Source organism: Saccostrea echinata, unplaced genomic scaffold (assembly GCF_033153115.1).
Source record: "Saccostrea echinata isolate AGI-Se365-2 ecotype Australia unplaced genomic scaffold, CSIRO_AGI_Sech_v1 ptg000040l, whole genome shotgun sequence".
NCBI lineage: Eukaryota > Metazoa > Mollusca > Bivalvia > Ostreida > Ostreidae > Saccostrea > Saccostrea echinata.
Window position 1 is genome coordinate 3,156,388 of NW_026889789.1, and position 23,673 is coordinate 3,180,060.

The 23,673-nt window shown below is 33.0% G+C and overlaps 1 long non-coding RNA gene across 2 annotated transcripts; it reads left to right on the forward strand.

The window, feature by feature from the left end:
- The first annotated feature begins 592 nt into the window (after window positions 1-592).
- On the forward strand, window positions 593-15,408 carry LOC133200623 (uncharacterized). 2 transcript variants are annotated; one of them, XR_009722968.1, is made up of 3 exons: window positions 593-653; window positions 6,644-7,057; window positions 14,826-15,408. It is a non-coding gene; the product is annotated as an uncharacterized LOC133200623 (long non-coding RNA). The 2 variants fall into 2 exon arrangements; XR_009722969.1 differs by lacking the exon at window positions 593-653 and adding an exon at window positions 3,237-3,313.
- The last annotated feature ends 8,265 nt before the right edge of the window (window positions 15,409-23,673 follow it).

A 23,673-nucleotide genomic window follows, 5' to 3' on the forward strand; every position in this document is an offset into this window, starting at 1 on the left:
TTATGGGCCGGGGATTGGGAAACGTTCAGTCTGCCTGGCTTATATATAGGTACGTGGGCTGTTAAAATCATTGTTAATATTGTGTACATATTAAGCTGTCAACTAAAAACACATGTACGACTGAGGCGTAAACATTAGAAATAATTCCTGCAAGTTTAAATGATGAAAGGGGGGGGGGGGGGCTGTCTACTTCTCCCAGGGACATAATGATATAATTGTTAAGCATGTAGAGGTCCCTGCTTCAACGTGGTCTTCTAGCCCTTGCAAACTGAGGGTATAGTGCAACTTTATAAGTTGATATTAATGTCAAAGACATGCTGTGCATTTAGACAGTGACATGTCACATGCCCTAATTTTAATGTGTGAGAATTTAAAGATTGATACTTGTCATTTTTATTGACATGCACTCATTATTGCATTGGGGCAATTTTGAGAGAATATGTAAATATAGCTGTGATGATTCATGAATATGATGCGACTTCTACTAATTTAAGTTACAGTAATTAATTTTTTTTTTCCTATTTATCATGGAATTCATGCATGTTTTAAAACTTACATGTATATTATAATACATTTCAGGTAGAAACATTGATTTTGGATGAGAAATTATTAATGTTCATGGCTACTCAGAACACGGCAGGGAGAAGTTTATGGTATGAATGCAATTATATAATATTCATTTAATAGTGAAAAGCTACGTCAGGAAAAAAACAAACACTACCTGAAGTTCTAATGATCTGTGTTCATGATGATGTGTTTGTGTATCAGCATGATCTGTATACCTTTTCCTGTCATGAACATGATGAATCAGTACTGTTTTACATGTAATACCTTAATGACAGTCTGTCGGTCCAAGACCGGCAAATATTTGGGAGGATCAATGAATTCAAAATTAAGTCTGTATGTTATCAGTTAATTGTGCCAGTATCATAAAAAAAATTAAAGGTTCAGTTTAAAAGACAAAGAACTTCACCAATAATAGTCCAGATAAAAAGTAAAATAAAATTATCTAAATAGGATTAAAAAAAAAAAAAAGATGTTTGCAACTGACTGTCATACCGATAATTTTCATCATTTAGCTATTTTCCATTTTTATAAACATGTACAGGACAGATAATTAACACTATAACACCATTGGCTATTGTTGTGGTCGGGGCATACCATGTAATATATTAAACAAAATAATACGAACTACTATAAATTCTCTTTTATGATGTGCACACTTTTATTTTCAGCAAAACAAAAAAAAAGACAAAGAAGGAGGGGTACACACTATACAATCATGTTTTTATTGGGGTATAATTCAACCACTGAAATTTAAAATGAAGAGATTTACTTCCATTCAGGGATTTTTAAAAAGATTTAAATGAAAAGATTTTCCAACTGCAGAGAATACAATTATGTTATATGGAATTATGATTGAACATTTACAATATTTATAAATCCTTCAAAATGTTTCTGTCATCAAGGGTGTCATAGAGACATAAATAATAGAGATTTATGTAGCATGTGTAGCTGTTTGAAATCTTGCAAATTTTCTAACTCCCTCCCGTGATTCTAACATGAGGCACTGGAAAATGCAGGGAAAAGTCATTTTTGTTTTTTGGAATATGGTATTAATCGTGCATAAATTACTGAAGCTAACATTGGCAGTATGTAAAACTGGATCTATTCATTCTTTATGAAAACTCGATCACTGGTCTGAGGCCACATTCCTATAGGATTAATTAGGGGCAATTAAAATTAAAAAAAATCAAAAACTTCAACAGGTTTTATGATTCTTCCCCTCAAAGTAATAAAAAATGTAATCACACTAGATGACTTTGCTCACTTATCTACATTATCAATAGAAAGGCCAGAGTAGCTACATTTTATATACATGTATATATATCGGTATACAATATATACTTTAAAAGCAGATTGAATTATATTCCTTTATTTCGACAGTTGTTTGTTGTTAACATTATCATCAGAATTAAATCCCCACATGAAATTTTACTTTACAATACATGTATAATGAGTCGGGTTACATTCGTAACAAAGAAATTTAATGCCCACAAAACCTTCTTGGATTCAAATCAACAAAATTTTATCCCCACGAAAATTTGTGCTTCGATCTACAGTATATAACCAACACTTTAATGTGAGTAAAATGTACAGCAGATGCATTTAGTATTTTTAAGTGCAGTGACTGGAAAGGCACAGTAATTCCAGACCAAACTCAAGTTTACTCATTATTTAGTATTTAGGAACAAGTTATTTGTAAGTGTATCAAAAATAATAAGACAAGACATTTAAATATACAACAAAAAATATAAAGGGCCTCATAATCTTTCAGAGGGACTCTATTAATTAATGTTTGATATCGATTGGCAGACTCTGTAAACCTGAGTGAACAATTATGTTAAGAGAAGTTTGTTAATAAAGAGAATCTAGATCTGTTACCACTTAACCAGATTATTAAAATTTAATTTAAAAGGTAAACATGTTGTTGATAGTGAAGAAGTCTGTGTGCCAAGAATATAATATGTTATTTCAAATGAGCAAGAAATGTCATCATCTGACAGTGTGTATTACTTAGATTGCATAAATTAAGTTTTCTTTATATATTTTGTGATGGAATTAGGAGAAATCTGAAAGATTGTAACCCCCCCCCCCCCCCCAAATTTTTTACCCTCCATGATTATTTTAATTTCAGTTTTCACATACAAATTAATAACACTGTAGTATATACTGTACACCAAAAGAGCTCTGATTTTATGGTATTTTATGGAGATAGAGACTTATTTGCCCTGGGAAATCCTAACAGTCTGTTACTGAATTTCAATTAATGCAAGCATTCTTAACAATTGAATGAGAAAATCATATTGTATAAAGGTATAAATAATGAGCTAATCAGATCTATTTTATTTTCTTGAATTTCAACATGTTCAACATAGCTAGGGTACATGGCATATTTACACCCTAAGAAAAATATTCAAAGACATTAAAGTATTGATGAACAGAAATCTCTACACATTTACTTGAGTGAGAAAGCATGTAAATAAAGTGTTCAATTTATTTATCTTGGAATAAAAACATTTTTGATTTAGTGTATAGATCATGATAGAGGGTCCTTAACAGTCCTTGGTCTTGATTCTAATCGGGATCGGTATTCAACTTAACGTTTACTTTCATTTTAATCATGCGAATGTGATTTTGACAGCTGACAAGAATATGTATGAACTGGTTGTGAAACTTTGATGAGAATGTACAGTATGAGATATGTACATTTAATGTCCTCTACACAAGGAGGGTTTTATTCCAATTAAATGTAAGTTACTGCAGATTAAATTTGGACCACATTCACACGGAGAATTTAAGGAGGAACAGGGCCTTGAGCTGAAAAAAATCTAGTCAATGAATTTTTTTCATATTTTGTATATTTTTAACTTAATATGTCCTACACATTTTAAAAGTAATTCTGCGTTCAGATTTCTTGACTTATTTAAGTGATGTCGCCATACAAAAATCGCTCCTCACAGTGTCTGTAAATAGTTTTGGTTCTTCGTCTTTACGGGTCCATAACTAAGTCTAAAATGGAAATTTTTAAGCACAAACAAGAAATATGTATAAGGACATGCATCTCTTCAAGTATTCAGAATATATATAGAATTAAAATTCTTTAAGCATTTTTGCTATTTTACAATGTATATGGATTGGATGAATACTTTTCAAGACATCTTCAACAATGAAAAATTCATTTGGGAAATAATTCTGTCAATAAATATTTGAAGATTTACGATTGAACTGAAGTCCTTCTTCATAGTACCGTAATCAACTGTAGCAATATCGTAAGGTGAAGATAATTACCTCATTATCACAGTGGACAGAATTGAACAATACATAAGCGTGGTAAAAACGCTTCATCTTTACATTTTCCGAGTACGGGAAAAACAACTGTGACGTCACAGGAAAACTTATACAACCGAAATGAAATATTAATTCAGAGAATCTTTGCTACTGAACACGTAAAAATTATTTTTGTAGTTCCTGCTTCAAAAAATACATCACGATGCCTTGATTGTGATCTGTTATCATAGACCTAATGCTTTAGGTATATGGTTTCTATGTTTTTAAACTGACTAAATCTTACCAGGTAACCAACATATACCTGCATGATCTCATTGCACTGAGAGATCATACATGACATCACTGACTCGTTAGACTGTAGCATAAAGAAATAGATGGGTGGATCGATCAATTTCACAATTTTTAAATATTTACACGATCATTTAAAACTCTTAATTATTTTACATTAAATGTTTAAGCTTAACAAGTTGAACAAAAATTACACAAAAAATGCTGATTTTAACAACATTTAGCACCTACATTAACAGTAACTAAGGGGATGACAAATCCCATTGCCCAATGCCCTTGACTAGTGAATTTTAAGGGTGGGCAAGTGAAATTTTATCAACCACTTGCCCGTGGGCAAGTGACTTTAAAAAATTAAATCCATATGTACCAGTAAGTCATAGAAATAGAGCTAGACACAGGGGCTTGCATGATCTACTCATTATTTGTCTTCCTATTTTTTGAAATATATATAAATATATACAGTATTAGATTATGGTCATGATGGTGGGGCAAGCAAAAATTCAGGTAGGGCAATTAAATTTTGACTGTGCACTTGCCCTCAGACAAGTGCCTAAAAAATCTATTTGTCAGCCCTTTTGACTATGATGCAGTCAATTCAATCATGTGACATGTGTCCTGTCCCCCCTTAATGCGAATAATGCAAATTAATTTACTGTACATTAAATTTCTTTGCATTAACTCCATGTGAACACCAAGCAAAGCTATAATTAGAATTAAATTTTGATACATGCTTAACTATAGCACAGTTAAGCCACATGCCATATGTTGGTGGTCAGGTACATTATTTACATGATTAAATATAATGAAACAAATGATATTATGACCTTAAGTTGAAAATACACTATTTTATAAATAATTATATTTTGTATTTCCTATCCTATACATACTACCGGTACATGATTAGATATATTATGTACATGTAAATATATTGATGATGCTTTTTCAATGGATAGTAATTATTCATTTTTATTCCTACATTAATTTATTCTGGTGTGACAGGTCAACAGAGGATGCTTTCTCCTCCTAGGCACCTGATCCCACCTCTGGGATTTCCAGGGGGTCCTTGTTTTATCCAGGCTCTCACAGATTTGTATTTTTTATAGATTGTTTGAGATTGATCACTGTTCATTATACATGTATTTAACTTTTTTTTATTCACATGTATATCCCTTTGAACTCAAAATTAAAGACACCACAGAGGCTGATGCATCTGTTTCATATTTGAATATTTTACTAGATAAAGACATTAATGGCAAAGTAACAACTAAACTTTATTATAAACTTTCATTTTTCTATAATTATTAACTTACCTTACTTATGTAGCATTATCACCTGCATATGGAGTTTATGTCTCCCATTTGATTCAAAGGGCAAGAGCATGTGTACTATGTACAAACAATTACTAAAATGGGGCAAGCTATTGGCAAATAAGTTGTATAGCCAAGGTATACAGGTATAGGTATAGCCAACATTTCGCAAATTCTATGTTTGCAGGGTTTGACACTAAGGCATGTCCAACTGACCCAGTCTAGTAAATGAGTGGTCCGGTCGTGTCAAATGTTCGTGATCTAGACCGACTAGTTGTGTGAATAAAATAATGTTATCTCACATTTCAGTCTTTCAAATAAATGTTCTATAAACTTTTTAAACAATATTTTTTAATTTTCTGATTGTAAACACAGCCATCGCTCTGAAAAAGAAAACTTCACAGCATGACACAGTTAATCCTTATTTTTATCCTGGCTGTAATAGACAATTTGCGATCGAAACTAGCTTCATTCAGTATCAATTGGTATGAAAATTATTGAATAATATATATCGAAAAATATATTCTTTAATTTATTTATATTTACGGTAATAATTTTTTAAAGTTCCTTGCATGTTCTTTAAAGCCAGCCCTATAATATTTGCATGTTCTGTTTAACCCGACTCAATGGGCTGCGACCTATGGAAAAGTCTGACAAAATGTATTATCTTAATACATGCGAGAGATAGTATTGTTTCGAACTTTTTTCACTAAAATACCAGGTTATAAAAAGAAAAAAAAATTAAGTTTGGTCGGGGCTTAAGTGTTTTTACGGTCAGTGCTAGTCAAAATTATGGGAAGTAGCCCGACTTGTATAGTAGTCATAAAAGAAAATGTCAAACCCTGGTTTGATACAATGACCTTGTTAACAAATATAGTTTACACATAAGTCAAATGTTTACTGATGTTTTTCATAGAGAAAGTGTTAGGCCATTATTTTTATACTGAATTGTCAACAGATTTATCCATTCTCCCTATTATGACAAGGAGCTCACAGCAGGTGTAACCAGTTGACAGGGTATGCTTATTCCTCCATGGCAACTGATCCCACCTCTGATGTTTTAAAGATCTATGTTTGCTATGCTCACAATTAGTAATGTTTCAATGCACCTTTGAGCTTAAATACTGTTTGTAATCTTCATATTTCAGTAAAGGTCTGCAAAATTCTACTAGATGGGAAACAATTTGTCTTTTCAGTTATGAACATTTCTTATCAACAAACCCTGTAAGAAGAAGGACCTCTGTTCTACAGCTTGTGGTGGATCATAGAACACATGATATCAACCAAGTTTAAAGGAAGCATAGATAGCCACAATAGAAAGATTTAAGGATTGTGAGAAACCAAATATGACACAATTCAGAATAAAGTCCATGGGAGTGTGAGAAAAAAGAATAGTAGAGTGTAATCCTAAGGACTGTCTTCAGACTTCCACAAAGTCAGAAAAATACTGTTGAACTCATGAGTGAGTGAGTGACAAAATTAACAAAACTCATGATTCTCAAAAATTCAAGGAAGATGTGCGAGTTGAGACTAAGACGGATTTTAGGAGTTTTGATGACAAAGAATCAACCATTGGAAATATGGCTATTTGAACTTGGATCTCATTATTGGTAAGTAAATTAAACATTTATATTAATTAGTTATATTGATTGTTAATGACCTAGCAATTTTAATTACTACCATTTAATTTTAACTAATTTTTACATGTAGCTTCTCACATTGATTTTTTTTTTTAAATACATGTACATATATTTTTAATTTTCATGAAAGCTAACGGACAAGGTGCATGTGTGACTTAACACCCCCCCCCCCCCCCCTTTTCCAGTTTTTAGCTCACCTGAGCAGAAAGCTCAAGTTAGCTTTTCTGATCACACATTGTCCAGCGTCTGTCCGTCCAACTGTAAACTTTTCACATTTTCAACTTCTTCTCAAGAACCAAGTACTGGGCCAATGTTAAGCAAAGTTGATACAAAGCATTCCTGGGTAAAGGGAATTCTAAATTTTAAAATGAAGGGCCAAGTTTCCTTCCAAGGGGAGATAATCAAGAAATGCAAAAATAGGTTAGGGCCATTGAAACATCTTCTTTCAAGAAGCAACGAGCCAGAAAAGCTGAAACTTATATGTAGGCTTTCTGAGGTAGTGTAGATTGTAAATTATTCAAATCTTGCCCCTGCGGGGCATGATGGGGCCACAAATTAGGGGATGAAAATTTTACAATGAAATATATAGGAAAAATCCTCAGATATCTTCTTCTCAAGAACCACTGTGGCAGAAAAGCTGAAACTTATATAAATGCTTCCTACAGAATATTAGATTATAAATTGTTCAGATCATGGCCCCGCGGGTGGAGGGTGGGACCACAATAGGGAATGGATGTTTTACATTGAAAATATTATAGGAAAAACATCTTTAAAAATCTTCTTCTCAAGACTACTGGACTATTAAGAGGGTTGTCCCTAAGTATTGAAAAAAGCAGGGAATATATAAAAAGTAGAACAGTCAGGGGCATGATGGAATCAAGTTATTTTTTAAAATAACTTTTTTAGGTTACTTCACTTATTTATTACTAAACAAAGAAATAACTCATTTGAGTTAATTCTTAAAACATAGAATGCCTATCAATTTTGCCAAAAAACATCAATTTTTTTGAGTTTGCTGCAGATTTAAGATGATGTAAGACTGAGAAAGTTGTAAATATATGTACTTCTATTAATATACTCAACAGACTTCATATCTCCTGAGCAGATATGATGATATTTATCAAAATATATATAACTTCCGCCAATTTTGCCAAAAGTAAGACTAATTTTCCTAAAATCCTTGGATATTACTGTACAATCTCTTAGTATGTCTTACATTTTTTGTGCAAAGCTGTAGATTTTTGTGCAAGAGTTCTAAAGTGAGGTTGGTTAAGGTTTAAATAACTGAAATAAGTTATGATTTGTTGAATTTCAACTTGTTAAATCTTAAAGATAGATTACTTTTACTGTCATGAACCTTTTCCATCTACTTAATAACCCAAGTACAGCATGAATAAAGCTTTTCAGATACCAGTAGGTTTAAAATAATGAATAGTAAAGTATCAATAACTGGAATAAGTTGTATTTTTTTCAGCTTAAATTAGAGGGATTGACCCACTAAAATACCAGTTTTTTTTATAACTTGCGTATAAGGCGGATAATGAGTTTTGGACCAAAGTTTAACTCCCAAAAAACCGACTTATAGGCGAGTATATACGGTATATAGGAAAAATTTTAAAGAAATACTGTACTAGAAAAGATCAAAATTAGATGAAAGCTTTCTTAGGTAGCGTAGGTTTTAAATTGTTCAGATCATGGCCCCTGGGGGTAGGGTGTGGCCACAATAGGGATTACGTTGGATAAATCTTTAAAATGCTTAATTCTTCTCAAGAACAACAAAGCCACGATGAAACATAATAATGTAAGAAGCAACCTATGGTAGTGTAGATTCATTTTTTATTAAATGATGGCCCCTATATATAGGGTTGGGCCACAAAAGACAACAAAATTTTACATAGGAGTACATGTATATGGGGGAAAAAATCTGTGGCAGAACAGAAGGCCAAAGTGACTAATAGGTGAGTGTTGTTGCCCATGGGCCTCCTGTTTTGTTATCAGCAACTAGCTTTTTTTTTAGTCTTATCTCATAAATGCTTTCTCATTCAAAACTTACACAAAGTCTAGAGTAAATATTCATTTAATTAAAAATAGGGATGAGTATCAAAATGCAAAAAAAATTAATCATGACAATATTTTGATTGATTAATTGATTGTTTGTTGTTTAACGTCCCTCTCGAGAACTTTTCACTCATATTGAGATGCCACCACTTGCCGGTGGAGGGCTACAAATTTTGACCTATACTCGGCACTCTGGGCCATTGAGCAGTGAGGGTTCTTTTCCGTGCCAGCACCTACTGCGACACGGGACCTCGGTTTATACGGTCTCATCCGTAGGACCGGTCTCCACGTCCCGCAGTGGGATTTGAACCCGCAACGTAAGGATCAACTCCTTACTCCGCGACTCTAGAGCAGATGCTCTAACCACTGTGCCACGCGGGCGACAACAATATTTTGACTTGTGTTTTATGATATATATTGATGCATATCACTTAATTTTTACTTTTGTTCTACCTGTTCTATAGCATATTAAAAAAAATTCCTAGAAGTTTCCACTGTAAAATTGTTAAGAATAAATGTATTCTTCAATCATTATGAAATATGGTTTGTTTATAAATATAATTTATCATGTTTATAGAATCAGTAATCCAAAATTCTATATCTCAAAAAAAAAAATTACATTTAAATTGAAAACAAAAAAAGTAAAGATAATTAAGATTGCCTTTAACTGGTAACCAACTTCAGTTGAAAGGTATCTCCATATACTGGTGTAACAATTAATACACCCCTAATTAAGAGACTATGTGCGACAAATAAAGGACATATAAATTTTATGAATTTATAATTGCAATAAAATCAGGAGATATTTTTAGATAAAATCTGTTGAAAGCAAGTTTATGTGTCAGTTAATCATGTTAATTGTGTAAGTTTAATCATGTTAATTGTGTAAGTTTAACTGATAAGAGGGATATGTTTAAGACACCAAGTTGACAACATATTTAAAAAAATGGTGAATGAATTCTAGCAATGGACAGACTTTCTACAGCACAGTGTATATATAATATAAACAGTGTATATATTTTATATATTTATGACACATCATGTACATGTACTAAGATCAATATTTTCATGATGTACATTTTAAAATTAATGAATATACTACTGTTCCAGAGTCTCCAAAATATTTGTACACCATATTATGTAATTATTTTAGTCCCCTAGCTACCAGTGAAACTGGAGGGGACTACAGGTTTCTCCTTTATCTGTCTTTCAGTCTGTCTGTCAGTCTTTGTCACTTGGTTTTCTGGATTTTTTTTTTCTAAACTATGGGCATTGGTGGCATATTTCTGTCCCCTACATGCAAGATAAATTATGTTAACATGCAACATAATTATGTAGATATGCGACTTTATTTATGCCAACATGCAAAATAATTATGTTGACATGCAAGTTACCAACTTCTCGAGAGAATCTAATTTTAATGTTGGTAAACTTACTTACGCACGCCATTATATGACATCATGCAAGCAAGATGAACAGAATTATGTTGACAAGCAACTTATTTATGTTTACATGCAAGATAATTATGTAGACATGCAACTTATTTATGTCAACATACATGATAATTATGTTAACATGCAACTTATTTATGTCAACATGCAAGATATTATGCTGACATGCGAGTTAATTATGTCAACATGTGAGATATGTTTGTTGACATGCAACTTATTATCTTGCATGCATATGTTGACATATGTAATTATTTTGCATGTTTAAATATAACTCGCATGTTGACATAAATAAGTTGCATGTTGACATGAATAAGTCACATGTTGACATAAATAAGTTGCATGTTAACATAATCATCTTGCGTGTAAAATATATAACTCGCATGTTGACATAAATAAGTCGCATGTTGACAAATATAAGTTGCATGTTAACATTATTATCTTGCATGTTGAGATAGATAAGTCGCATGTCTACATATTTATCTCACATGTTAACATAATTATTTTGCATGTTGACATAGATAAATCGCATGTCTACATAATTATGCTTCATGTTAACATAATTTATCTTGCATGTAGGGGGCAGAAATATGCCACCAAATAAACACTCGCAGATCTATACGTGTATTTATGTAACTGGGTTTTCCCATGAATGATGAAAACACTGGTCAGTTTGTAATTTAGGGTTCTTTAATTCTGATGTGGATACTATTTTATAGATATATAATTCAGCCCAAATTGTGGACCTAGGCTGCATACATAGGTGTTACCGCTACTTTATCTAAACCATATCTGGACTGTGATCAGGTCTTATAGTCCAGTCAGAAATATATAATATCTAATTAGACAAGGTCCCAGCACTTTGGCTTGTGGCTGGATTCAAAGTGAATTTTAAAAGAACAAAGAGTAACTCACTAAGGAATGTGACCTCAATGACCGACCAATAAAATCTCTGCAAAACAAGAATAGCCAATCGACTATTCCTAACCTCTAAACTGGTTCTCATATATACTAATGAATAAACTAGAGAGTTCTAACTATGAAAAGATAACTCTAAATCTAAAATAAGTATTACCATACAATATGTGCAGTAAGGTTAGTAAATGTAATTATCAAATGGAGTTTAAGTTTATATTTATTTATTTATGGCAATGTGTTCATTTATTAAACTATTTTATATTCAATTTATTTACAGTTTAAAATATAACATATAACCCATTACTACATTTAGCTGATTTTTAGGTCACCTGAGTCACTCATTGACCTATTGCTATCCGTTCTCGTCCGTCGGCGTGGGTCGTGCGTTAACATTTGAACATTTTTAGCTTCTTCTCTGAAACCGCTTAACCAATTTCAACCAAATTTGGCATATAGCATCTATGGGTGAAGGGGAACAAAAATTGTGAATTTCATGGTCCCTGCCCCCCTGGGGCCTGAGGGGTGGGGCTAAAACCACCAAAAATAATGCAATCTTTAAAAATCTTCTTCTTTACTCCTGGACATCAAGCAGTCAAATTTTTGGCATCATTGTAATAAGCATTGAGCCCTCTACCAAAATTGTGAAATTCATGGCCCCAGGGTCAAGGGTTCTGGCCCCAGGGTGGGGCTATATAGATCATATAGTGAAAGTGCATTATTTCTTTGAAAATCTTCTTCTCTGCTCCTGGGTATTAAATAAGGTAACTAAGTACATAGTTATGATGAGCAAGAGTGCCTCTTCCAGAATTGTGAAATTCATGGCCCCAGGGTCAGGGGTTCTGGTGTTAGGGCGGGGCTCTATTGATTATATAGTGAAAATGCATTAATTCTTTGAAAATCTTCTTCTCTGCTCCTGGGTATTAAATAGAGTAACTAAGTACATAGTTATGATGAGCAAGAGTGCCTCTTTCAAAATTGTGAAATTCATGGCCCCAGGGTCAGGGGTTCTGGCCCCAGGGTGGGGCTATATAGAGCATATAGTGAAAGTGCATTATTTCTTTGAAAATCTTCTTCTCTGCTCCTGGGTATTAAATAAGGTAACTAAGTACATAGTTATGATGAGCAAGAGTGCCTCTTCCAAAATTGTGAATTTCATGGCCCCGGGGTTAGGGGTTCTGGTGTAAGGGCGGGGCTCTATTGATTATATAGTGAAAATGCATTAATTCTTTGAAAATCTTCTTCTCTGCTCCTGGGTATTAAATAAAGTAACTAAGTACATAGTTATGATGAGCAAGAGTGCCTCTTCCAAAATTGTGAATATCATGGCCCCAGGGTCAGGGGTTCTGGTGTTAGGGCGGGGCTCTATCAACTATATAGTGAAAATGCATTAATTCTTTGAAAATCTTCTCCTCTGCTCCTGGGCATTAAGGTGATAAACTAAGTACATAGTTATGATGAGGAGGTGGGTCCCTTCCAGAATTGTGAAAGCCATGGCCCCTGGGTCAGGGGTTCTGGTGTTAGGGCAGGGCTCTATTGATTATATAGTGAAAATGCATTAATTCTTTGAAAATCTTCTTCTCTGCTCCTGGGTATTATTTAAACAAACTAAGTGCATGGTTATGATGCATAAGGATGCCTTTTCAAAAATTGTGAATTTCATGGCCCCAGGGTCAGGGGTTCTGCTGTTAGGGTGGGGCTCTATTGATTATATAGTGAAAATGCATTGATTCTTTGAAAATCTTCTTCTCTGCTACTGGAGATTATTTAAACAAACTAAGTGCATGGTTATGATGCATAAGGATGCCTTTTTAAAAATTGTGAATTTCATGGCCCCAGGGTCAGAGGTTCCGGTGTTAGGGCGGGGCTCTATTGATTATATAGTGAAAATGCATTGATTCTATGAAAATCTTCTTCTTTGCTTCTGGAGATTATTTAAACAAACTAAGTGCATGATTATGATAGACAAGGATGCCTCTTCCAAAATTTTTAAATACATGGCCTCAGTTTTTGGGGTTCTTGAGGAGGGGGGGGGGGAGGGGGGCTCTATTGATTATATAGTGAAAATGCATTAATTCTATTAATTAATCATTAACTAATCCTCTATGCTCCTTAGTGTTGAGCTGATAAATAAATTGCTTAGCTTTGATGAAGATGGGAGCTTCGAACAGAATTTTTAAATCTTGTGGTCCTAGGGTCAGGTGTTCTGGCATAACGAGGAAGGGGGGGGGAGGCTTTTGATAATATAGTGGAAAAGTGTTAATTCTTTGAAGTCCATAGTTATGATGATGAGGGTAACTCTAACAAATTTGTAAATTTCTTGACCTTTGGTCTTGGGTTCTGGTGTTAGGGTAAGGCTTTGTTGAATCTGTAGTGAAAATGCATTGTACCTGTGAAATTCTTCTCTGCTTCTGGGCATATCGAAAGCAAACTGTGTAAAAGTTTAAATGATATAAGTAAGCGTATTTCTACCAGATTTTTGAACATCTGGACAATTAGTCTAAGCATTCTGGTCCTGGGCAGGGCTCTATTAATTTGTATTCCACTGAGAGAAGTTATTCCCCTTTTCCATTCATCACTGTAAATAATGTTTTTGAAAGGTTAATAGAATAAGATAATTATGCAAGAATGTTTATTGTATAATTCAAAAAGTACTTTCTTAGTTTTAATAATCAGGTAGACCTGTAAGTAATAGATAAATAAAAACGAGACAAAAATAACTTATCTTATTAAAAGTTCTTCAAAGACCATAAGAGAGGTCAATGCTAGAGGTCTTAATATGGGTTTAAAAATAGTACAGAAGCACTAATAGTTTGTTAATAGTCTGCATGGTGATAATATTAAGTGGAGGACAGATTAGAACTTAAGTTATGAGTAGATACTGAATACTAGACTAATTATTTTGTTGATCCTGATTTTCCTACTTCTCTTGCTTTAGGGCAACAAAGCTTCATCCCTCAGTGTATTTAACTTCTAAATTGTTGTATTATACTCAGGTGACCGTTAAGGACCTTTGGCCTCTTGTTAGTATATGTGAGTGTACCTTGATAATTAAGTTACAGATCAAGTTTGCACTTCATTCCACTTTGTTGATTTTTGACAGAATTATAGCCTTTTTAATTTTTAAGGGGAACCAGATTACACTTGCCAATAACTCCAAATTCAAATAATATACTGTTATATATATATATATATATATATATATATATATATATATATATATATATATATATATATGCAGGAAGCATTTGATGATTTGAAGTGCTTTTTTTAAACATGCATGATTAAATGATCATTTAAATTTAATTTCAATATAGATGCATGCATGATGGTGAGCTGAAGAAGAAAACCATGACAAAAGAAAGTTCCTAGTGTTCATCATGCAGCCATTTTGAATGCCCAACTGAGAGAGCCAGCCAGTGTGAAAAATTATTTCTTGGAAGTTAAACAAAATCTGCTGTGAATTAAAGCTTTAAAAGTACATTTAAAAACATTCTGATTCATCTATAAGTGAGACTAGATTGCCTTTGACAGTTGCCAGTGGAATTCGGATCTGAATTGTACCAGTATTAATAAATTGAAGTGATTTGCCTTAAAATTACATTTGTATATGGTGTACATTAATTACTTCAAGGAGATATAATACACCTGTTTAAACAATGAGGTCCATAGCTAAAAAAACATGGATTTGGAATTTAGCTCACCTTATCCAAAGGCTCAATTGCACAATTCTGATAAAAAGAAGTCTCTGGTATCCAACAATGCAACATTTATATGTTTGACCGTTTGTCCTCCATTAACTTTTAACATTTTCTTTTTTTTTTCTAACATTTGGTCAATGTAAACCACATTTGGTACAATGTATCTCTGCTTAAAAGGAATAAAGCTTATTCAAATAAAGGTGCTGAATCCTTTTTCAAGGGGAGATAATGAAGAAACATGAAAAATGGGATAATATCATTAAAAATCTTTCATTTTAAGGTATTCAATGTATAATGAAGGAATGTTGAGCAGTTTTGAATCATTTTAAACTAGTTAAATATGTATTGCTAGATAATGATGAACGTAAAATGAACCAAATTCACATGACTGATAACATATTAGAAACTGACCATTTTGTACCGTAAACATTTTCAAGAGTTATCTGCCCTTGATGCAAAGAAGAAAATTCAAATTTTGTCAATATATCTGTAGCAGATGACTTATTTTATTTCATATTTTAATAAGGAGAGAGTTTATGCATATTTTCACAAGAGATTTGTATGAAGTTCAAATTACTTTTTAGAATATCTAAACAAAACATGCGCTGCCCATAGACTTCATTGTAAAATTCAAGGTGCAATTACATGTAATTGGACAATAATCAAAATTTTGTAAATTCCTTTGGTGGTGTACTTTTATTTAATAACATCTTCAAATGCTAACTTGATTAAAAACACTGGACAATTCATTTATTAGGTACAGAATATGGTCATTATACATTGAATACCTTAAGAACAACTTGGTCATATAAGACAAATGTTATCCAAGAGTTTTCTTAATGAACATAGGTTCAAGTTTTTTCATTGTCCGTAAGGTGAGGATAGAGCTGCAGAGGGGTTAAAAGTTTTGCATGAAAATATGTAAAAGTGAAAAACTAGCAGGGTGACATAAAGCAAATTCATATGCCAACATTCCAACATCATTATGATAGAGATTTAATTTTGTTCAAATTATAAACATTGGGGTTAGGTAAGGGCTAAAAGTAGGGTTTTCATTTTGCATGTATCTATGTGTCAATATTTAATTTTGTTTAAATTATGGACATTGGGATTAGAAAAGGACTAAAATTAGGGTTTAAATTTTACATGTATACAGGTGTCAACATTTTTCATGGGAATATGGAGGGGAAAAATCTTTAAAAACAATCTTTTTAAGAGCAATAGACACAAAATGACTCAGGCAAGCATTTTGGCTTTTGGCATCTTCAGATTTCATTCTTACAATTTTAGGAACTTAAAAGTACACCCTATTTTGAAGAAACACAGCGAGTTTGATTTTTTTTAAATAATAAATGATTTTAATGGAAAAAGATGAATTAAGCCTATAGTCATAAAGGTCCAGTTTTCCTTTTGAAGTATTTATAAGGGGTTTTACCTATTTAAGAAGTAATTTGAATTTGTACTTGGTTGTATATGGCATACATCCATATCTATGTAACTGTTACAGTATATTATATGCAAATATTGTTCAGAATTAGTCGACTTATTAATGAAATTATTTGTTAAGATTAAAGTGGGCCTTCTGGTCAGGTGGTTTTTTATTTTGCAATTACTTTTTCATCATTTTTTTTTAAATCAAATTTGAAAATATGTAAAGAGATAAGGCTTTATTCACTATTTATATTTCAAATCTCAGTCTATTTTATTATTTGATCTACTAGCCTAGCCCGTCTTCTTTAATGTGCTAAAATATTCTCATTACATAAATGAATTAATAAAGTAAATTCATATTCATTTTATCAAATATCTATGTATGTTTGATTGTGTCGGTCAAAAGTTTTTTAGAACTTGTAACCAAGCTTAAAAAATTTTTTGTTTGCACATGCAATATCCGGTAACATGCCTCAAATTTTGACCAAAATTTGCCACACTCTTCCTGCGACCGCCCTACGTTCAACGAAGGAATCAGTGAAAATGTTATGCACCCCCTCCCCCGCTCCACGTTTTGGGTACTTATATGAGAATCCACCTCCCCCCCTTTTTTCCAAAATTCCCGCTTTACATGATATTGATGGAAGGGGTTAAGAAAAATAATATATTATTTAATAAGGTTGGATACAGGTGTGATTGAACCAGGGCTTTAGAGCAAACCCCATTAAAGAAATTTTGGAAATACTTAAGAAACCAGTTTTTCTTGATTATTTCTTTCTTCTGTGGAGAACAGTTCATAAATCCACAAAACCTCTTTTCACTAAATTAATTTTCATGCTACAGGAGTTGAAGTGTCTTGATTTTATTCCTTATTCCTTATTAATAATTCATCATTTAATTATTCAAAATGAAAATTAAAAAAAATGATAATTACAAGTTTCTTTTTTTGTGACCATGGCAACTCCATTCACTGAAATAAAAAAGCGAAACAAAGAACTGAGTGTATCTTAGCGTACGCTACTTGTATTCCAAGTTTTATTTAAATCGGACAAAACTGTAAGAGGAGAAGCAATTTGAAAAAATACAAGTAGATCAGACAGTTGAAAGTCCAGACTTACAAATGACGGACACTACCATTGCATAAGATCTTTTTATCAAATAAAATCGAAAAGTAGAGCTTAAAACTAATTAATGCATGCTTTGTTTTGATAGCATCAGTCACTTCTCTTCAAAGGAAAAAAATTCAGGAAAAAAAAACTGCTCGCCCGGAGACGTAAAACAAAGCATTAATGTGCCTTATGAAATGAGCTTGTCAGTCCAGTAGCGTTGTCCTATATACATGTATTATAGATTTTAGCAAGAGTGAGTATCTGAGGGCTCGGAAATACAACATCGTTATTTTGGTGTATTATACTTTCATGTAAATTACTGGAATTTGATTCGTCGAGAAACATTTGTTAAAAAATACCGTTACCCTCTGAATGATGAAACCGCGCCTTCCAGATAGAATTTAACAACAGTCATCATTGACGACAGATGGTATCATCCCCCCCCCCTCCAAAAAAAAAGACCGCCCGGAATCTATGCGCGAGCGCTTCAGCTTTATTTGTATTTGTATAAAACATTCAGAATAATATAATATAGAATAAAATAATAAATACTTCATGTAGTAGAGGGTAACATTTGAAAATTTACAATGTTACCCTCAACTATATACATGCAGTATTTATATAATATGATGTCCACGGATACTAGAATCAAAGATGTCACTTTTTTCGTTTATGCGGTATAATGACGGATCAAAATTATTCGTCCCTGGCACCTGTTTTACTTTGTACTGTATCTGTTAACAATAGTCTCAAGAAGTTCTTCAAAAGCGCGTGTGTAAACACGACAAGTTATGTGAATTGCTGTTTAATTTTAACAATTTCCCATACATGTATATTATACTTTCATGTAAATTAATTGAATCTGATTCGTCGAGAAACATTTGTTAAAAAACACTATTACCCGCTGAATAATGGAGCCACGCCCTCCAGCGTAGCAACAGTTAACATTGCTTGACGACGGGTGTTATTCCAAAAAAAAAAATTGACTGCGCAGAATTCATGCGCGCAAGGTTCACTGTAATATGTATTTGAATAAAACATTCAGTATAATATAATAAATACTGGTTTTCTTGGGGTGAAAATTTGAAATGTTACACTCAACTACATGCAGTATTTATATAATATCTAATACCTTTCATCAATGAAATATTCAAAGAAAATGATGAGATTTCCAGAGAGCAGTAGGCCTACGTCAAGCAAATGGCCTTCAAAGATCTATCAATTCTGTGAAGACTGTGTGTTTTATCCGTGAACAATTTCTCTGTTTTAATATTTCTAAAATGTTTTATTACATAAAATAGATTTTATATAAAAAGTGATAAAAAATCTGCTCAAAGTCCTATATTCACTTCCCTCGTGGTGAGCAGAAAAAAAGGTCTTATACACGTGTTTGTTGTACTTGTAATCAATATGTACATAAAAAAGCCGCTGGCTAATGAACGAAGCAATGTAGAGGTAATATAGCGGTAATGTAATCTTTTTGTAGTGGTAATGAGTATGTAGCAGTAATGAAAATTTTGAAAATGTAGCGGTAATGATATGCACCCTCCAAAACATATGACTCGATCTACACCCCCCCCCCCCCCACTCCACCCGGGCCATTTGGCCAACCTATTTCAATACAAACCCCCTTTGATATTTTTTTATTTGTAACAACTTAAGTTTTAAAACTTTTAATTTTATTTTATTATTTAAAGATTGGAGTTATTATTTACGGATTTGAATTAATTTTAATATTACACCAAATTTGTCTTCTTAAAAAAAATTATCCCAGGAACGTGTGTCGGTAGTAGTCGATGTTAGGGCCGGTACACACGGTAAGGCTTGTCTTATAAGTCTAAAACTTTACATTTTGCAGGACGGACGTAGCGTCCACACGCTAAGGCATGACTTACAAGATTATAAACAGCATTTCCATAAATTCCACGTGTTTTTGAGGCGTAAACAGTGCACATCATTAAAATAGAAGTATAGATTACTTGCTAGGACTTTGAAATAATTTTTCAGACTAGTGCAATCACACTTCTTGAAAAAGAGGAGATTGAACAAAAGCATTTGCGGATATTTGCATTATCTTATTCGAATATACTTAAAGTTCCCTTTAATCTACCCACGTGTTTGATAAAAAAAAATAGATTGAAATTTGTGTGAGTGGATTTCATTATTATAAGGCAAGTCTTACCGTGTGTACCGGTCCTTAATGATAATGAAAAGTATTACATGTATGACGAGAATAAGTAGATATACATGTAAAAGGCTATATTCGAATTGAACAGTCTCGTATTTTTTTATACCGAACAATCAATCATTTAAGACGACAATAGTACTAAGATATACATGTACTCCTAAGAGCAAGCCTATTTCCCGAGGCGAAGTCAGCAAGATTTCAGTTCCCCAAGAGCATTTTTTACAGATTCCATTCTGTATTCATAATGTGTACATTTTAATTTAAAATTTCCAGTAAATTTATCATTTCAAATATAACTCGTTTCATTCATCTTTGATTTTCTCTGTAACAGAGATTTTTTTAGCAAGACAATTGCATCATAAATAAATTATAAAGTAATCACGCTATAAAGAGAGAGACCCCCCCCCCCCCCGGTGTTTTAAGGGGGCCGACTGGGGTTTTCATTGCGCAATACTTCGCGCAGCATATATAGTAAAATAAGGCGTATTTCTTTATAAAATAGATGCTCTTGAAATTTTAAACATAGTAAATTGAGAATCTCACAATCATTTTTATTATTTTTTATGTAAATCTGTGGTATCTGTCATGTTTTAATGTACTCCAGAAAAACAGGAAAATATCATGATTTTTGAGATGCCCCCCCCCCCCCCCCCCTCTGGAAACCAGATAGTAGAATTTTGTGTTTCTTGCATAAAATGTACAATATAGTATTACCCATCAAATAATATAATTTGGCAAAAAGTCTATAGTAGCATTTGTATAATTTGCTCCGAAGTGCGAAAAAATTGTATTACTCTATATAATCCAATAGTAAATGTACCTGTATTTTGAGATGGTCCCTACAAAATTACCAGACGGTAGATTTTCACTAAACTTGGCATGTATACTGAAGTCAATGTAAGGTTCATATGGAATAAAATTAAAGAGTTTCTCTATAATAGTTTTTTTTCACACAATAAAACCCCAGTCGGCTCCCTTAAATAATTAAAATACGAAAGAAAAATACACAAAAATGCAATATGCAGAAAATAACACTTATTATAGTACACTATTTTATAGTAAAGGTTAGCCAGACAAGGTGGTTGGACTCTTTCTTTGACAAATTCCCGATTGCAGCTTGTTGTAGAATGCACTGGATGTGACAACATTTGAGAACTGAGTTTTTCAAACTCGATCTCCTCCCCTTCAGACAGGATAAGTGTTGGTCGTCCAAGAAGTATGTTCATCTTCTGGCATAGACCGAATACAGGTAGTTCAGCTTCCAGGTGAACATTGAATGAGTCTGATAAAGAGTTCCACCATATGTTTTACTGATTCACTAGGACCGAACAAGATACTGTTGCATGTGAAAAAAAAAACATTTGTAGTGGAGGGTTTTGACACAATAAGTTGCAAATGAATATAAGGTTATGACCTGAATTTTGTTAATAAAACTTAGTTCATCTCGAACACACGCTAATCTAAGACGCTCCGTCTTATTCAAATAAAACAATGACCTACATAGCCGTAATTGCGTAGCCCATGCTTAGAGCTATTAACTAATGATAGCGGGCGAAATCGCAATGTTATGAAGGTTCATCCTTTAAAGTGACATAGTGTCGTTCATTGGCACATATTGTCGTTGACATAATGTGCCGATATAATAGTTATGCCTTATTTTTCTTCTGCTGAACGAGTGACATTGTGAGTAGTTACAATTTTGCACAATGACGCAGCAGGCTACGATGTGTGCCATGATGTGTGCCTTAAATTATCAATTAATTGATAAATAGTAAAAATAATTTTAATTGCAATCAGTGATTATCATCATGTAAACTCTGATGTTGAGGACGGCAATATGTGTCACAAGGTTCTGCACACTTTGTCGCCTTCGACAGTGCGTGCAGATATATTTTATCCCTGGGTGACAATTTGTACCGGTGGGCGAAAATATGCGCCAAAGCTCAATTCTTTATATACTGTCGCCAGCGCCAATATATGCAAAGGCAACAATATGTGCCGCTACAGGTCTCTCTTGGCCCATTTAAATCTTATAGGTTATAACCAGTTTCCAAAAACATTCTTCAGAAAACTGCTATATGGTCTTTTACTTGTAATTTATAATGCTTATTTCCTTGAAACTACGTATGTAAGTATTTCTAAAAAGTTAAAAAAAAATAAATAAATAAATAAAAATAACAAATAAATAAAACATTATGATAGATAATTGAAAGTGAAAACAATTACTGATTAGGGGCCCGTTTCATCAAAAGTCGTAAATTTAAGGCTTAAGTTAGGTGTACTTCTGGGGTTTACGCCAAAATTTAGTCGGAAGTAATTTGCGTTTCACGAAGTGGCGTAAGTCTAGTCGTAAACGATACGCTTAGTCTCAGGACTAAGTCCTTTACAACGCTGCATTGCACATGCGCAAAAAACATACATGCGTATTGTGTACAATGTCTGTAGAACAACACACATATACATTATCTTAAATGAAAACTTACGTGGATTTTTAGAGACCTTCTAGAAAACATGCAACTTATATCTAATTATCATAAAATATTAACTACCTACAACATACCACCTGATTAAACTACAAAATTAAAGGTCTGAAAAAAGAAATAAATGTTCTTGCAAATGTATTAATTTTGGAATAAAGACATATAAATTTTGGAGTATCTACATTCCCCCCCCCCTGGATTTTGACAAAGGAAGAGAGGAAGAGACAGAGATCTAGAGAGCGTAGGGGGGGGGGAATAATCCGTTACAATTTTATGTACTTGTAACTGGGCATATGATGGACTACTAAATAGATAAGAATCAATAAAATATTACAAAATATGCATTATTATGAAAAAATAAAGATTTTTTCCCATTTCTTCTATGACAGTACCTTGTATGTCATTCCGTTTGTTCCTAAAAAAATTGTAGTATTTATTTTTTTTAATGCGGATTCTTTTTAATTTTCCCGATAAAGAAAGGCAAGTACCATCGATATTTTTGAAAATTTCAGAAATCTATCATACATTGTTTAAACACTAATATATTGTCATACATGGGCGTAATAATTGTAAAATTACAGTCATTTCCGAGTCAAGTTTCTCTTACAGCTGATTTTCAAAAGCTTTCGAGTGACTTTGTTGCCCCTAGTCCCTATGGTAAAATCCTCTTTAATTTGTATACAATATCAGGATATATTGACTTTCAATTATATTTACGAAATCACCCGGAATCTTTTTGTCTTTTGAACGTTAACAACTTTTTTCTGGACGCAGGCGGGTCCGTGATTTTTTTTTCAAGGGAGGGGGAGGGTAGGTCATCAGTAAACAAAAATTCCATCCGAAAAACTTGTTGACAAGCTAAATATCGTAATTTTCTTTCCCAAAACTGAAAATCTTATTTCGGGGTGGGGGGGTGGGGGGTGGGGGGGTCCCTTCGTCCTTCCCTTCAATTCTTAAACTTGATAAATATGGCTCTTCTTACCAACCTAATAACTTAACTTTTTAACTGGGGTCCAAGGTCATTTTCATTTTTTTACTTTCTTTAGTCTCAGATTTGTATACCTGAATAACTCCGCAAATTGCGGCGAAGAGGACTGGACCCTCTCCATGACCTCCCTAGATCCACGCATGTGGACGGGGAGTAAATAAGAAATGGTGTTTTTGAGCACGATAAAGTTTTTAAAAAGCCTACTTGCATGGTTTTACGATAAGTTAAAAAATATTTTTTTAAATATAGGCATTAACCAAACTTAAAG